This window comes from Salmo salar, chromosome ssa04, assembly GCF_905237065.1.
Source record: "Salmo salar chromosome ssa04, Ssal_v3.1, whole genome shotgun sequence".
In the NCBI taxonomy this organism is placed as follows: Eukaryota; Metazoa; Chordata; class Actinopteri; order Salmoniformes; family Salmonidae; genus Salmo; species Salmo salar.
Genome location: NC_059445.1, coordinates 27941962 through 27948649, shown reverse-complemented (window position 1 = coordinate 27948649; position 6688 = coordinate 27941962).

Below are 6688 nucleotides of genomic sequence, written 5' to 3'. Positions count from 1 at the left end.
CCCCCTGCTATATTGTTGATAGAGTTAGCTGTTTAACAGAATAGAGGGTGTTATTTAATGGAAGCCTCTCCAACATAATCCAGGTAGAATCAGGAATTCCCCATAGCAGCAGTCTAGGCCCTTTCACTTTTTTCAATCTTTACTAATGGCATGCCACTGGCTTTAAGTAAAGCCAGTGTCTCTATTTATGCGGATGACTCAACACTACACGTCAGCTACTACAGCGATTGAAATGACTGCAACACTTCACAAAAAGCTGTAGTCAGTTTCAAAATGGGTGGCAAGAAATAAGTTAGTACTAAATATACTGCTCAAAAAAATAAAGGGAACACTTAAACAACACATCCTAGATCTGAATGAAAGAAATAATCTTATTAAATACTTTTTTCTTTACATAGTTGAATGTGCTGACAACAAAATCACACAAAAATAATCAATGGAAATCCAATTTATCAACCCATGGAGGTCTGGATTTGGAGTCACACTCAAAATTAAAGTGGAAAACCACACTACAGGCTGATCCAACTTTGATGTAATGTCCTTAAAACAAGTCAAAATGAGGCTCAGTAGTGTGTGTGGCCTCCACGTGCCTGTATGACCTCCCTACAACGCCTGGGCATGCTCCTGATGAGGTGGCGGATGGTCTCCTGAGGGATCTCCTCCCAGACCTGGACTAAAGCATCCGCCAACTCCTGGACAGTCTGTGGTGCAACGTGGCGTTGGTGGATGGAGCGAGACATGATGTCCCAGATGTGCTCAATTGGATTCAGGTCTGGGGAACGGGCGGGCCAGTCCATAGCATCAATGCCTTCCTCTTGCAGGAACTGCTGACACACTCCAGCCACATGAGGTCTAGCATTGTCTTGCATTAGGAGGAACCCAGGGCCAACTGCACCAGCATATGGTCTCACAAGGGGTCTGAGGATCTCATCTCGCTACCTAATGGCAGTCAGGCTACCTCTGGCGAGCACATGGAGTGCTGTGCGGCCCCCCAAAGAAATGCCACCCCACACCATGACTGACCCACCGCCAAACCGGTCATGCTGGAGGATGTTGCAGGCAGCAGAACGTTCTCCACGGCATCTCCAGACTCTGTCACGTCTGTCACGTGCTCAGTGTGAACCTGCTTTCATCTGTGAAGGGCACAGGGCGCCAGTGGCGAATTTGCCAATCTTGGTGTTCTCTGGCAAATGCCAAACGTCCTGCACGGTGTTGGGCTGTAAGCACAACCCCCACCTGTGGGCCCTCATACCACCCTCATGGAGTCTGTTTCTGACCGTTTGAGCAGACACATGCACATTTGTGGCCTGCTGGAGGTCATTTTGCAGGGCTCTGGCAGTGCTTCTCCTGCTCCTCCTTGCACAAAGGCGGAGGTAGCGGTCCTGCTGCTGGGTTGTTGCCCTCCTACGGCCTCCTCCACGTCTCCTGATGTACTGGCCTGTCTCCTGGTAGTGCCTCCATGCTCTGGACACTACGCTGACAGACACAGCAAACCTTCTTGCCACAGCTCGCATTGATGTGCCATCCTGGATGAGCTGCACTGCCTGAGCCACTTGTGTGGGTTGTAGACTCCGTCTCATGCTACCACTAGAGTGAAAGCACCGCCAGCATTCAAAAGTGACCAAAACATCAGCCAGGAAGCATAGGAACTGATTAGTGGTCTGTGGTCCCCACCTGCAGAACCACTCCTTTATTGGGGGTGTCTTGCTAATTGCCTATATTTTCCACCTGTTGTCTATTCCATTTGCACAACAGCATGTGAAATGTATTGTCAATCAGTGTTGCTTCCTAAGTGGACAGTTTGATTTCACAGAAGTGTGATTGACTTGGAGTTACATTGTGTTGTTTAAGTGTTCCCTTTTATTTTTTTGAGCAGTGTATTTCTAGAACTAAAAGCATTGTATTTGGGACAAATCATTCACTATGCCCTAAACCTCAACTAAATCTTATAATGAATAATGTGGAAATTGAGCAAGTTGAGGTGACTAAACTGCTTGGAGTAACCCTAGATGGTGCGGCAGGTAGCCTAATGGTTAAAGCGTAGGGCCAGGTTTCTAGTTCAAATCCCCAAGCTGACAAGGTAAAAATCTGTCGTTCTGCCCCTGAACAAGGCAGTTAACCCACTGTTCCTAGGCTGTCATTGTAAATAAGAATTTGTTCTTAACTAACTTGCCTAGTTAAATAAAGGTCAAATAAAAATCAATCAATAAATTGTAAACTACCATGGTCAAAACATGTTGATGTAGCTAAGATGGGGAGATGTCTGTCCATAATAAAGCGCTGCTCTGCCGTAACAACACTATCAACAAGGCAGGTCATACAGGCCCTAGTTTTGTCGCACCCGGACTACTGTCCGGTCGTGTGGTCAGGTGCCACAAAGATGGACTTAGGAACATTGGCTCAGAAGATGTCAACGGAATGCTAACATTAATAATATGCACATCACTCTCATGGCCCAAAGTAGAGGAGATATTTACTTCCTCACTACTAGTTTTTGTAAGAAGTATTGGTATGCTGAATGCACCAAGCTGTCTGTTTTAAAATACTAGCACACAGCTCAGACATGCATACCCCACAAAACATGCCACCAGAGGTCTGTTCACAATCCCCAAGTCAAGAACAGACTATGGGAGGCGCACAGGACTACATAGAACCATGTCTACATGGAACTCTATTCCACGTCAAATAACTGATGCAAGAAGTAGAATTATTTATATATATATATACACACACACACACACCTTATGGAACAGCGGTGACTGTGAAGAGACACACATGCACGTACTAACACACACACTCTATACAGAAGTACATATGGATTGTGTATTGTAGATATGTGGTTGTAGAGTAGTGGCCTGAGGGCAGACAATGTGTTGTGAAAAGTGTTATGAAATGTAATATTTTTTATTGTATGCAACTGTCTTAATGTTTCTGGACCCCAGGAATAGTAGCTGTTGCCTTGGTAGCAGCTAATGGGGATCCTTAAATTCAAATGTGTTTATCCCTGTAATGTGGTCATCTGTCAATTTATATCATTTTTTTTTTGTGAAATTATGTCTATTAGCTAATTCAAGATTTTGTGTTTTTGTTCATTTGTGTTCTTGAACAGCTTCCCTTGGAACAGTGCCAACAGCCAATGTAACAGCCCGTACGTGTACTGTGACCAGGGCAACTACATGTCAGCGGGTAGGCGTCAGATCTACTGTGTTATTGTGTGTATAATGTCTTATCCAGGTCTCCCTTGAAAAAGGACTTTTGATCTCAATGGGACAACCTGGTGAAATATCATGGGAAAAACACTTACCAGTGTGTCCTTACCATCGGTCCGCAGGCAACACCAACTTCCACAACAGTTTCCCATGCCAGCCAGAGAGCCAGACGGTAGCCTACAGCCACCAGCCCAGCTGGAGTGAGGAATGTTCCCAGGAGGCTCCCTCGGCCTGGGATACAGCCGGCTGTGTGGGCAGCAAGGTAAACCTCCGGGACCCGCTGCTGGCTCCGTTCAACCTAATCCCCCTAATATCTATCATTACTGTCCCCCTGTCTGCCTCAGTCAATGACCTAGTCCTAACCACTTGGCTTTGTGCCAGGTTTACTAAGATTCTGCACCAAAGACGAAGCTAAGACAAGGAACTGCCTTCATTTACACTTAACATTCTATTTTTTTCTCAAAACCTTTATTTTGACCTGTGGAAAAAGCCATGTGCAAACACTTACTAAATCTGTCTCAGTAAAGCTTACTATTTAATGTTATATATTTATGATATTAATATAAAGTATAAAGGATTGTTTGAAATTATTTGTTAGTGTTATTGTAAGTCATCTGAATCTGTTTTCTGAAACGCCCTTTGACCTCTAACCTCTGTTTTTCCCTTTTACTGTGCTGTCTGTGGTTAACACATTTAACATCACAATCTGTGTGATTTATAAAAAAGCAAATGGAGCTTAGAAAATAGGAACTGCAACCTCTGCGGTTTGATTGGCATTCTAGGGAGTGAAGCAGACACTTCTCTTGCGTGGACAACTTCCACTTTTCACAAACTACCATGGTTCTGGCCTCAGCATGGGTCAATACAATGTAGATCATAGTCTTTCGGTTTTATTTTAGAGAGCATTGTTTATCTGTTATTTAGACCAAAACAATGTCACTGACTGCTTGATGACATTGATGATGCCTTTCTTTTCCTAATTCTTGGTAAAAGTCACGTAAGTGGTATGTATTGTATTGAATTATTTTCTAACAAGAACCAGAAAGTGAATACCAACATACTAGTGGTGACAGGGCTGTAAAATGAAGCTTTTATGCTTGTTTTTATCAAGATCCTGACCACCTCCATTATCATCAAACATGTCTTGTGTGCAATGTTCCCTCAAAAAAAATTGGACACTGAGCAAATTTCTGGTTTCATGAGTGCAAACTTGAATGTTGTGAAAATTCGGTGCAACTTCCTGGCTCCATTCAACCGCATTCAACCAGGCTGCTGTGGCAATTTGATCGTAATGTAGGCCTAACAAAAACAATGGAGAAAATGCATCCCATAACATTTGAACATGGAAATAGCAGTTCTATCATTCAGCCTACAGTAGCAGCCAATGTGTTGCATTCAATGTAGGTCTACATTCCAAAAGAAAACATGCTGGGCTTGACATTAACCTGTTTATCCACAGGTCCTTCAGACAAGGTGACTGAAAATGTTGTTTGATGCAAGAAAGCACTTCACAAATAAAATGCATCATTACAGAGAATCAGACAAATTATGCTACCCTCTGCCTATTGGCCACTTAGCTTATTCAAGCCTGTCTCAAATACAACACTGCCCCTTTAAGACAAAAAAAAGCTCTTTACCTAACTCGCTTTTAAAAAATGTATAGAAATGTATAGGTTTTGTGCTCTTGTAGGAAGCAATCACTCCCCTATTGCTGACTACAAATGATCTATAACTGGGCTAATAACTCACTAACTAGCAAAGGATATGAACAAAATGTTTACATGCAGCTCTCGCTTTGATCTCAAAACAAGCGCATCTACGTACAGCCGCTCATGCTGTAAACACAGTCCAGTTCATAGTAAATTGCATAGATCCATATATGACAATGGTCTATTTACATATAGGCCTACTGCAGCCCTGATTGTTTATGCCGCACCGGTCTGTGTAGAGTACGGGCGGAGTAGTGCGTATCAATGCAATTGAATCCTACTCCTATGCGTTCTGTCTACAACAAAATCTCTTGCGTAGTTTCGGTATGTTGCATTGAAAGTGGCTAATATTGTGTTCATTCGATCACAATTGCAACAGTAAAGGGAAATGTTGATAGTGTTAAGTGAACTCTAGAACAGTGGTCACCAACCTTTTCTGAGTCGAGATCAATTTGAGTCAAAATGCAAGCTGAGATCTACCGCTCAGATTTTTTTTCTTCTCGACATTAACAACTTAAGCCTATGCAACATTAACCAATTTAAAACAGTACCGTGGCAATGAGGTTTGTGCAGTAAACTATAATATTCGGTCATAAGTTATGACCGAATATTGGCTTTGCTTGAATTGCCCTGCCAATGCGCTGTTGTTGGAGCCATTTTTAAAAATTCAAAATTTGAGGTAGGCTATATGATCACACCGGTAATAGATCCGTTGTTGTATTATTTTTATTTTACCTTTAACTAGGCAAGTCAGTTAAGAACAAATTCTTATTTACAATGACGGCCTAGGAACAGTGGGTTAACTGCCTTGTTCATGGGCAGAACGTGTGAAGCACAGCTGAGTGTGAGCATACATAAAAAAAAAATATATATATATATATATATGGTATACTTATGTCTGTTGCTGAAGGATGGGGCTGGAAATTACGGTATACTTTTTACTGGGCTGATGGTACCTGCCTCTGATGGTCTTGTTCAGCGGAGGGAGAGAGCAGCAGACTGAGGGTCCGCCTCTCAACCTCATTCCGCACTCCCTTTCCTCCACTAACATGGTCTTCCAGATGATGGCAAAACCCGAGTCGCACCGTATTATTTCTGCCTCATGCACAAATGTGTTACTCCTTTGAACAGAGAAAGTGAAATATTCCTTGATATTAAAAAAGACCCAAGCCGCTAATAGTAACAACGGAAGCCTATTGATGCAATTTCCTACTCATTCATTACTGCTGCAGTGCTTATTGTAGCGCTGAGTGGAAATAGGAAGAACATGTATTTTAAGGCTTATAAAAGTGTTGAATATAAAGTTTAGAACTTAAACATGAACTCACTCATAATAACAACAGCTCTTTGCTGTAATCGTTGAGTCTCTCTCTAGTCATGGTTTTAAGCATTTTGATATCTCACAGTATCAACTTTACTGTAGCTTTCTTTTATGCCTGCTACATTAGTGCAGACGCGGTCATCTGAGCCATCCGATTGGCCAGTAGTAGGCCTATACTGCACTTGATTTGTAGAGTTTGTACCTTCAGACACATGAAGTGGTTAAAAATGGCAACAGTTCTAGAGGGAACATTGTGTGTGTATAGGAAATTCTCATAAACTTGACTTTTAGTTTTGTGCCATCACTGAAGTGTCCAGCAACATTTAATATTATACTTTTTTTGTTAAATAAATGGTGGCATATCTTTTCTAAACCATATTTTGTTTCTCTCGTTCTGTTCCCCCTTAGCCATATTTCCCCGGCACCAGGAGCCTGTCCCCCATGTCCAG